Consider the following 11,574-nt stretch of genomic DNA (forward strand, 5'->3'; position numbering starts at 1 on the left):
ATTTATCTTAATTTCTATCTAGATGTACTACTGTAATTTTATTTAATGTGTCTACTCTACTGTTAAGAGGATTATAACATACTTTAGCAATGTAAATTGCAAATATATAAATGTAGAAACGTAAATAAGATAGCGAGACAAACTCAACACAAGGGATTTTTATCTCATGGTATTTATAGCATACAAGCAACTCCTAGTTCATGTTGGAGCTATATAAAGAATATATTTTTGATTGCCAAGTCTCTTTCGATCACGATTCTTGAGCTACTAAGTCATCAAGAAAAAATCTAAAGCACGATGAACTACCAAGCCACTAAGACGAGATCTGACCACTAATATCTCTTCCCGTCACTTATATGTTATCTTCACTTCGGAGTTTTAGTCACAATGACAATGGTCTCTACATCACTATACAATCTTCTTACTGCTGCTCCACACCAAGTTGAAGCGTCAATAAGTTACCAAAGAGTCACAACGACTTCAAGGCGTCGGCATACCTCTCGGTACACAGTTGGATCACTTCTTAATCCACTCTCTAGGTTGCAGCACCTAGCAATGCTTCTCTCTAGGCCTATAAGCATGAATCACTCTCTAATTGTGTGCTTAATCATCTTGGATGAACACTTTAAGCATTTTACTGGTTTGGATGTCTTCTCAGGTGTGTATGAGATTATATAGACTCCAGCAGTTTTAAATGACTGAGTGAAGAGGTATTTATAGTCTCAACCGGACCACTGGACTAGTCGTTGCTCCATGGACTCATTACTGTGAATACCGGATGATGCGGCGACAACAGCAGTATGATATATGCTTTATTACGAATTTGCACTATCCTTAATAATTTGTCCGTTTGCGCCTGAGTTGCATCCCATGATATAACAAGAGAGAGATCTTTTCGGGCATGTGCCGTGCATATTACAGGTTTGTACGGGGTATATGCATGCCCCTGCAGCTACCACAGTAAGTGATCAGTTGCAATTAGTCAACAGCTACCAAAAAAGTTTAAATTATAACTTGTACAATCAGATTCGGTCGACAAGGTCGCAATAAAAAATATATTTGCTGACGACTTGGCATAGCTTTCACGTCAACAGCGCATCATGCCAAGTTTTTTCAAATCTAGCAGAGCAGGTGTGCCGGTGTGTGCAGGGGCGTGTATAGGCCTTAGATGCGACTCGTGGACGCTCGCCGCTCACCCCGTCCCGTCCGGCTCAACTCACGCTGCAGCCACATAGCACAGCCCATCGTCAGCCATATCCTGCAGCTAGTAAATTTTACATGATTCTAGTAAATTTTACATGATTCTAGTTTATAACACGTATTTGTTCATTCTATTTTATTTTTAACTTAATTATTGAATCATGAGATAAATATTATTGATAACGTTCTATAAAATTTACCCCCCTTCCTCCTGTCGCACTGGTGTACTCGCCGCACTAGCCCACCAACGACGCACACCTCAGCGTCCCCCGCCGCTCAAAGAGATACTGTTTTAGGCTTCAAAAGAAATTGTTCTAGGGATACCTGGATTTTGCTCCAGCTTCAAAAAGGAATTGTTCCAGGCTATATGGATTTTGTTCCAGTTTTGTTGGGTTCAGATCCACAGCTTCGGTCATCTTCCTCAACGCCGGCAACGACGCAACCTCGTGCGGTGGGGCACAGGGAGGATGGAGGACCGCACAGCTGGATTATGGAGGAGCCGAGGCGGAGCTGGAGGGTGGGGCGCGCAATGCCGGGGCCGGCTACACGACGCACGGTGGAGGTTTCTGCCCGCGGGGGCCGGTGGAGTGGATCCGGGAATTGAAGCACGGAACGCAGCGGAGCGCGGAGGAGCTCGGAGGCGGCAAGGGAGCACAGATCAACCGCAACGACAATGGTCGCGGCAGTGGAAACGACAAACGGGAGGGGGTTGTGCGGCCAACGTATATTCTAGTCGCAGATGCGACGTAGTCTTTCCGGTGTGTGCGTCACATTGTGCGCACGCGCACAATGTAGTTTAGAGTGCTGATACGACACAGCTAGCATATATGCAGAAGACTTGCGTAATATATATATAGAGCCATTTGCAACATAACACTCATCACTCAAGTACATTGAGGTATCCTCTATTACCAGATGATTTGGAAACAGGATGGTCCTAACTGAACCCTTTTAGCAGGTCCCGATTGAACTTGAAATGAAAAGATAAAACCGACGGAATGCATAAATTCATAGAAAGCAGCCTGTTTGCTACAAAAACCCTGCAAATTTGTTTATGCTGTCAAGTAACTGAAGTACTGAGTAAGGAATAAGAAAAATTCATCATGAAATCTTGTCATTTCAACAAAATTGCACATAAATCACTAGAGAACTTCAATTTATTACCATGAAATTGTTGCACCAAAGCATAATAAATTGCTGCAATATATAACGAACAGCAGTATATATCATACCACAATTTGCGTATAGCAAGAAAGGATCTGTGGCTCACCATCCCATTGCAAGTTTGCAACTGCATATATACCTTCAGTGGTGCAATAAACCGAAATGTTTACAGGTCATAACTTCATTATCGCTCGTCCCTTATTGTTCGTTCGTGGACATATACCGAAAGAGTAACATAGTTGTCGGCAACAGAGTGCTAGTAGAAAATACATAAATGAACATAACACATCATGTGCTCAAGAAAAACAGCAAAAAGAGAGAGAGAGAGAGAGAGACTAAATATAGCAAGTACTCGTGAGTTTTCTCCTGATGACCAGTCGTGAAACAATCTGGTGACAAGAATATTATTGCAGCCAACGTACGTGCATGCACGAGCTAGCTTGATACTGGCCTGAACTCGGAAGCCTGAATTTCTCTCTAGTGCCCAGGGCCTCTAGGGCTTGGCCCTGCCGTGAGCTGAGCCACCCACGTCATGATCAGCGACCTCGCCCTCTCATGCAGCGTTGCGTGGCCGGCGTACTGCTCCTCCGGCAGCCTCCTGGCCGCGTCGACGGCAGTAGGAACAGTGGACCAGATAGCCACGACGAGCATCAGTACGGTGAGGAGGATTGCTCTCAGCTGGGACATCATGGGCAAGAGGTTGAAGAAGCCCTACTTAGAGAGACGTACGTACGTAGTTGCAAATGGGAGTTGGGTTAGCTAGCTTCTGTGGCATGCCTCTATATATAAGCCCATTGCACGAGAGAATTAGTTTGTCTGCTGTGCAATTGTGTGCAGTTTAAAAAAAGGCTCCCTTGGCTACTGCTCCAGCTCCATAGCGTAGCGCTGAATTGATTGGATGCAACGAATCTTTGATCTGCGAGTTTGCCTTAATTGTGGTAGCTAAACGAGGTCGATCGCTCGTCTTTTCATGCGCGGGACAGTGGACAGTTTGAGCTAGGAAGTGCAGTAGACCAACTAGCGCTGCAGTTTGTTGTAGCTTGGTTCGTTGGCATGATGTTCATTATAAGACGAAGATCATGTGACAGATGCCGTTAAACTGTTCTTAAGTTATTGTAAACAGCTAGTAGATACTAGATATGTTAAAGATCTAGTGAGCAGAGCTAGAGCCACACAAATTTGAGGAAAGAAAAAAACAGATGTGGATCAGTGTATCTTCATTCTTGATTATAAACATTTAACAAGTTCGTAGCAAACTCTTTTTTCACTCAGAACGCATTTGAGTTCCAGCGTCATGCATGCAATGGACCTAATTCCGTTTGGAAGATCTATCATGCAGCCTAACCTTAGTTATATGTGCCTTATCACAAAAAGTGTGGCGAATAAATTTTAGCCACAAGCGTAGCAAAGTTAATAAAAAACTGAGTATATGATGTATGGGTCAGGGGGCTAATAAAATGCAAAATACCACTATTATAGCAGTCAACTAAATAATTGTCTAAAAATCTATGACATGATTAAGATTAAACTAACATGGCAAAGTTAGCCACAAACCAAACTTGCCCAACATCTTGGAAGACACATCTAACATCATGGTGCATTGCCACATTCAAGTAAACTAAGCATGTTTGTGTCCATTGTTTGGTTTGGTTTTCACTCAAATTTCTAGCATATCATGGTTTCGAAAGAAAAAAACCTAGCATATCACTATTTCATAGTACAGTATTCTGACTCGTTTGTTATATTTCCAGAACGGCACATTTTAACCAAACTTTGCTCAAAATGCGTTAGATCAGGTAAACATCCCCTACAGGCAACAGAATTCAGAGGATATTCTGAATTTCTGGTCCTCATCACATTATGTACGCGATCTATTTTTCAGTTGCTCACATCGCACGACCAAGCTTAGCCGGATCGAGTGCACAATGAGGAAGACTCACGCGGCCGCATTTAGGGTTCTCGGAAATTTAGGCGGTGATGGAAGTTTCGTCCGGACGCCTCCCCGCCATTGTTTACCTTCCCCGACGCGCACCGTCGTGGGATGTGTGGGTTTCAGGACCCGGGCAGCGCCAAGCACAAGAGCCCGCAATCTCGCGCCTCTTGCCGCACAATACCATGCAGATGGAGTACCGGAACTAACCGGCCTACATCTATAGATATGTATGGGCTATGGCCTTGATCTGGAACCATTGACCCTATGCATTTTCTCTATGAGCTACGTGCCGGTCGGTGGTCGACTGGTTGAAAAGAAATGGCTTGCGACGCTGTACTAGCTGCTCTGCTTACCTGTGCCACTTGCAGGATGCAGCAGCATGAAACTTGCAGGAACCATGACTGGCCCGATCCATAAGAGAAGGTCAACTCGACCTTCTGGGCCAAGCCTTTCTTGGCTAAGCCCAGCTGGAAACAAGAGCAATCCTTTTCAGCCCATCCCAGCCCATTGACCTGGCAGAAGAAGACGTAGTATTACCAGCCACTCTGAAGCCCAGCGGCGCCACGCCATCCAGTCCACTCCACTCCACGCGCACGCGCACGCGCCCACGCACCCAGATGGGCCTCAGCCCCTCCAAGCGGGTGGACGCCGTGCGCCGGTGTTCGCCACCGCCTGCGACCGCTGCCTCTCCGACGCGCAGCGCGCCTTCCCGGGCGTCCGCCGCTACCAGCTCGCGGATGCCGCCGCGCACCTCCACTCGTCGCTCCGTGCGCCACTCCCGCTGGTCCGGCGTTGGGTGCCCTCGCCGCCGGCCCGCTCGCGCGTCGACGCCGCGGGGCTCGAGGGCGAGGCGGAGCTCTCCCGGGCCCAGTTCGGGGAGTTCGCCGCCGAGCTGTGCAGGGAGGTCGTGCTGGCCGGTGCGGCGGAGGCGGCGCTCGTCCGCGCCCGGGATCGTCGGGGTGGGCGTGGCGGCCCGCGCTGCCCCAGTGGTGGTCGGGAGGGTCGTCACCGTCTACGCCGCCGGTGTGGCCGCCGCTGTTTACGTCAGCTTGGGCTAGGGTTTCTTGTGTATCTCTGCAACTGTAGAGGAAACTGCTAGTACCTTGCTTCTCGAATAGACGTCGTTTAAGAACGAATGGGAAACTTCAATCATTAATACAATGCTGGAGAAACAAAAATTGTGTAGTCGTAGACTTTGATGCCACAATGCTGGAGGCCTCGACTCATTACAAAGCATGCATAGAAATCCGAAAATCCACGATGGTTTCAATGTTTGGCTCCGAAGTCCGCATGCGGACATTTGTATGCCTTGTACTACCAAATATACTCGCGCCCATCTCAAATATAAATCTGTTTAGATATAGACATAAAAATTAAGATAAGAGATATAATAATCTTATTGTCTATCAACTATTTCTCATCAATTATTTTTAAAGTTAAAGTGAGTGGCAAGTTCACTGCATTGATAAAGATGTATTTAAGGAGTTGCATACATGAAAAAATAAAGTAAAAATGAATATTAGAGTTATAATAAACTTATAATTGATACATTAAGAGAAAACTATATAGACTTATATTTGAAATCGGATGGACTACATGAATAAGCTCACGACTTCAGAGTTCAGAACTTCATATGTACTATTACATCCAAACAAAGGGACCTATTGTCCCCAATTCTACAATGTGCTTCGCTCTGATTAAAAACTTCACGGGCCGTCTGAAGCACGGTGACGCCCATGAAGGTAGATTTTCTGATGAGCCGAGCATAGCATGCCACTAGCCGAAGTCCAACACGAGTGTGTGTTATTTCTGTCATGGCCTGGTCGTGGTTTTCATGTACAGGTCTGCAGGACACCGCGCGTGTACTCGGATCCGGCTCCTCTTACGTGACGAAGGAAAGGCACCAATGAACAGTAACAGTCCTCTGCTATAATAGCAAACAGTAGATACAGCATCCTTGCTACAGTACATATATAACAATAAGCATACGTGAAGTCCTTCTCCTACAGTGTTCTGCATATAGCGATTCACTGCAAGCTACTATTCATTAAGACACTATTTACCGGGACTTACCTCAGCGCGGGATCCGGTCTCTGACGTGCCGAAGGGAATGCACGGATGAACACTGACCATAACTTCCTCTGGTACATCCCCGCTACAGTACATATTCTGATGCAGTGTTCTGTTTACAGCACTGTTTATCCATGACCATGCCAGAGGAGCCGGATCTGGTGTACTCGTATGGTCTATCCAGTAAAGCACAGAGCAGAGAGCACTTAAATATGGTCCCACTCTGCACGTGCTCTGCCGTCTTCTTGCGGTAACAACGAGGAACCAAACGCTGCAGAATGCAGACTGCAGATACTCAGAAACACCGAGAACTTTCCGCCGGTTAACATGTTCTGACTGTAACACCGGGAGAGAGCTAGCAACCTGGACTTGCCGGCGCAGACCAGAAGCAAGCGACGACTTGCTGCCACTGTGATGTCCAGACTCCGTTTGGTCGACGAATACAACTGCCTGGGCAAACTGAATCAGGTAAGAAAACAGGCGCAGCCACCGAACTCATGGGCTCATGGCCTAATTGCCACGGCCTTGCATGCCGAGCCAAGGGAGTCCGGGTTGGAGAATATCCCCATTCCATTCCAGCTAATCCGCCGTTGGCGTGGTGCCGCGCTTCACATGGCGGCGAGTAACGCTTAGCTCCACTTGCGAGCCGCGAGCGACGCCGTTGGCACCGGCGCGCGCGCTCTCGATGCCAGGGCTGGCCTGATTGCCACCGCGGCGCCACATGGTACCGACGGTCTCCCCCGCTGTCTCTCCGCGACGGTCTCACTAGTTAATTGGTTAGCATCGTCGTCGGGCACACGCACAATAACGTCTCGGGACGGATGGGGATCAGACGATTCCTTCCATCATTGATGGTTCGTTCACGAGCTTGGACGACAGGATCGATCGGTTTAGCTTTCGGTGCTGTGTACCTGCTGTGATGTACCATTGTTCCATACTCCTTTTCTTTTGGGTGCGCAGCATTTGACTCTGTGGACAGAAGTTGCACTCCGTGACTCACCTGAACTCCTGCTAGGGATTGTTTTATTGTCACTTCTGAGTTAGATATTACTTCAGTAATATACTAGACTGGGGCGTGTGGCATCAACATGCATGCACGGTTAAAAGGTGAGAAACCGAGAACCTTAGGTGGCCTCCAAGGTTAAGCGAAGGAACTGAAAAGAAAGGTAGCTAGATCCTGATGATTTGGCCTTTTTCTTTCAGTTTCGGTGATCTCCTTTGCTCGATCGCCATGGTGGTTTTCCTGCACGCTTTCAGGCTTTTCTTTTAGCTCCTTCCATGCGCGAAAGAAGTGGCCTCCACTTTATATATGCATTCATGTGATGTTTTTTGGCGAAATAGTAAGCTTTATTAAGAATTTTCTGCATCTTAGAAAAGAAAAAACAGGTGAGATGTCAGCTTCTTGAGGATAAATCTCATTGTTTGACAAGACCTAATCACTAGTAGCACGGCGTAACGCATATATGTATGGCTGCGATTGAACTAGGCCAGTACTTATATAAAATATCTTTAATGCCAGCTTTAAAATTATTTTCATTATCGATTTTAGAGTCAATAATGGATAATGAGTAGTGATAATTGGGTCAGATCCAGAGATTGCTAGTGAAAGGGTTATTACTGCTAGCTGAAGAGTTCAGCCGGCGGTAATAGTAGGTCATTGATCAACATTTTTTGTCAAAAAAAGCGATTTTTTTTTTGCCTGGCTAGGCACCCCACGTCTGCGTCTTCGCAAGTCACAAGTTATGCGAAATACACACGCGTACGGTTTGTAGCACTCGAACCTAAGACCTCTCAACTTACGTGATACGTTCTTAACATCTCACCACAGAACTAATAGTGATAACAATAGCATATGCAATCCTTTTGATCTTCTGTCTAAAATTTTAAATAATTATTTAAACATCTAAATGACTTCAAATAAAAAAGTTTTCAAATACAAAGTTGTAGATTTCATTGAAAACTATAATTTTCATATAAAGATTGTCCACATCCAACTTCTTATTAAAAAAATATGATTTTTTAGACAAGCTATCATCCATCATTATTGCCGGTTCGTGTTAACTAGCATTGATACTTGACAAACTATCACTGTTGGTTCTAGCCACGAGCTGGCAGTGATGATGGAGTTAGGTATCATTACCATCTTAAGCTATTGCCCGTCAGTGATGACACTTATCATTATCGATTCATAAGTCATATTGGCTGATTCTCTCGTATAACTTATGAACCGACAAGTATGTCCTATCACTGCAGCCCTATTAAGAACCGATGGACCAGCATATAAGATTGGTTTTGTAGTATTGGACCTATTTGGTTCATAGCGACATATTACCACACTTTGTCACATTCAAGATTATGACAGGTTTAACCAGCTTAGACACCTGTTTAATTTGCAGTCATAATTATGGTAAGATTAATTTCCTACTACTACGGCTCACGTATGGCAAGATTATATTAAACAACCTAAAGTGTGACGCTGATTTTAGTCACCATAAGTGTGGAAACTTACGAAAAAATATTTAGCAAGCTTAGGTATTCTTAAAACGTGAACCAAACATCCATCTCTCCCATTTTCATGTGAGGTATCGCTATTGTTTGTCTAATCAGCAGGATCTGCAAGACCGTTCATGAACGCATCAAAATGCAGACTCTTATGTCCACACGAGCTGAGGAGAAGAACCAGGCATTTCTATTTTGCAATGGTGACTTACGTACGCAATCACTGATGAGCAAATGATGCGATCCGTGAGATAAACTGATGAAAATATCTTTCAAAAAGAATAGCAAAACGCACCGCCAATAATATTCGCCAAAACAGATCCTAACCATGACGGAACTTGTGTTGAGCCATCAGTAAGAAAAGAAAAGGCCATAAGCGCCGGAGAAATGTATAGCTGCACACTTCTATTGAAGTGCGGATACATCCCTAAACTCGTAAGATTTGGAGCCTTACATGACAAACCTATACGAGTTTAGGGACGAGGACCTAAATAAGGTTGGACATGAAAGCCGTTTGGAAAAATCTTTTATATCATTGCAGTTGCAGCATCCGTAAATCATCATCAGTATTTGACTTTTGCAGCGATCGAAATGATATGACCATGTTAGTTGTTGGAGGGACAATGACACGATTGAGAGTTACATCTCCAGCCCCGGCAGTCAATAAGAGTGCATTCATGATTCATGCCGCACATGAGCACCCCAGTAGACCTTTAGAGAGCAATTAACATATTATTTTAGGGCAAATTCCACATATGTGCATCGCATCGCTCTAGAAGGCGTAGGGAATATCGCAATACATATTTTATAACTCAAATAACAAGAGTAAATGTGTATATATGCACATGAATAACCGTAATTGTGCCAATCCACGTCGCGTCTATGCATCATCCTTGAGGTTATTAAGGACCCCCTTTTCGCAAGTAGCTATTTATAGTTGTATAATGTACTGTAAGAGCTCAGATCACAAAATCATAGAAAAATCTCGCATTAGAAGACCAATGCCGATTTTGCCCTAATTAAGAGATTACAACGCCGGTGTTAGACGTTGCATGTTGCGTGCTCCTAAAATAGAATCTTGGGTAGGCTAGAGTACGTACTAGCATGCCATATAACAATAATCCATCTTGAAATACATTAGCCTTATCCTTTTATTTTACGACACGTGCATGCATACATCTGCAAGTGCGCCTTTTATCACATACTTTTAGATTAAATAATACCATTAAAAATGCTAACGTGTGTGTAAATTATAGACGCCAAAATTCGAAGTTATACACTCCTACTCTCACGCTTCCACCATCATATCAAGAGGTAGAGGCAATTAAACAGAGGGTGAAGCCAAACTTTACTAAATTTTATGTAGCTGACAACATATGGGAAATTGGAATTTGAAGAAGATTATTTTTTAGATAATGTAAATAAGTTTCAGCCTCTACATCATAAATCAATGTACACAGTATGGTTCTTATTACAATCATTCAGCATACAATTGTGCAAATCTTAGAAAGGAAAGGCAGCATATGAAAAGATTGAGAATAATTTCAAATATCACGTAGCCTATTATTAAATTTCCATCCGTGCATGGTAAATATCTCCATCACAATGACCTCCAAAAAGTGACATGCCACCCAAATCTCCCTTTTTCCTCTTCATGCTGTAGCAACACCTAAAAGTGTAGCTAATATGTGCCACTAAAAATAGTCTGTAAAAAGATAGGATGTTTTGCTTTGTCAAAAACAAGATCATTTCAACCTAGGCATAGATACGAGTTGCAACCCCAACCAAGATAGCTTCTTTTTTGTTACAAAAGCATTGGTAGTCAATTGCATTTATGAGTCAGATACTTATTTGTTGGGCTAGTTGGAAACAAAAATGGAACAAGCGTGTGAAGTAGATAGGTACATTAAGGTAGTTGGCATATCTTTTTTTTTCTTGAACGTGTGATGCACGTATTTCATTAAGGAGGAACAAGAAAGAGATAGATACAAGATTTAGGAGTCGAGGCTCCCAAGGGCTACCCTATGCCATGGGGGAGGCCCAAGCACGAGACAACAAGAGAGATAAATCACAAACCAAAAAGGACAACCTAGGATTGACCAACAGAGACAAAAGACTAAGCATTGAATATCACTAAGAGACGCAACAAGCTCTTAAAACCCGTTTTACTCCAGAGGGTAGCCTCCTCCCGGATACTACATATTAGGACGAGGGGAGAAGAGCTACTCTGGCCGAAGATGCGTGCATTTTGCTCCTTCCATATCCACCACACTACGAGGTTGAAAAGGGGGTAAAAACCAGACGAGATACTTTGCGACCACCTTGCGGCTATCGAGCCACCAATCTACCATGAAAGAGTGGGGAGGAGGGTTAGGCGATGCATGCGACCCAAACAGAGGACATAGATCCAAACCTTGCGACTAAAAGCACAACCCACTAGAAGATGATCAAGGGTTTATGTTTCTTGGTTGCAGAGGGCACAAGGGTCGTAGTTTGGCAGATTATGGTGGTGGAGGCTGTCAAACATCCAGCAGCGACCATGCAATACTAGCCAAATGAAGAAACGACATTTATTCGAAGCCCTGGTCTTCCACAATTGCTTAGCTCCAAGGAGCGTTGTCTGGCCGAGGAAGAAGTCTTGATAGGCGCTGGCGGAGGAGTAAGCACTCGAAGCTGACCACTTCTAGATAAAACAATTTGGGATGTTG

General features: G+C 44.4%; 1 pseudogene; it reads left to right on the forward strand.

Moving 5' to 3' along the window:
* Window positions 1-4,914: 4,914 nt before the first annotated feature.
* LOC133887680 (uncharacterized) lies at window positions 4,915-5,530 on the forward strand (annotated as a pseudogene).
* The last annotated feature ends 6,044 nt before the right edge of the window (window positions 5,531-11,574 follow it).

This window comes from Phragmites australis, chromosome 13, assembly GCF_958298935.1.
Source record: "Phragmites australis chromosome 13, lpPhrAust1.1, whole genome shotgun sequence".
NCBI classification, from domain to species: Eukaryota; Viridiplantae; Streptophyta; class Magnoliopsida; order Poales; family Poaceae; genus Phragmites; species Phragmites australis.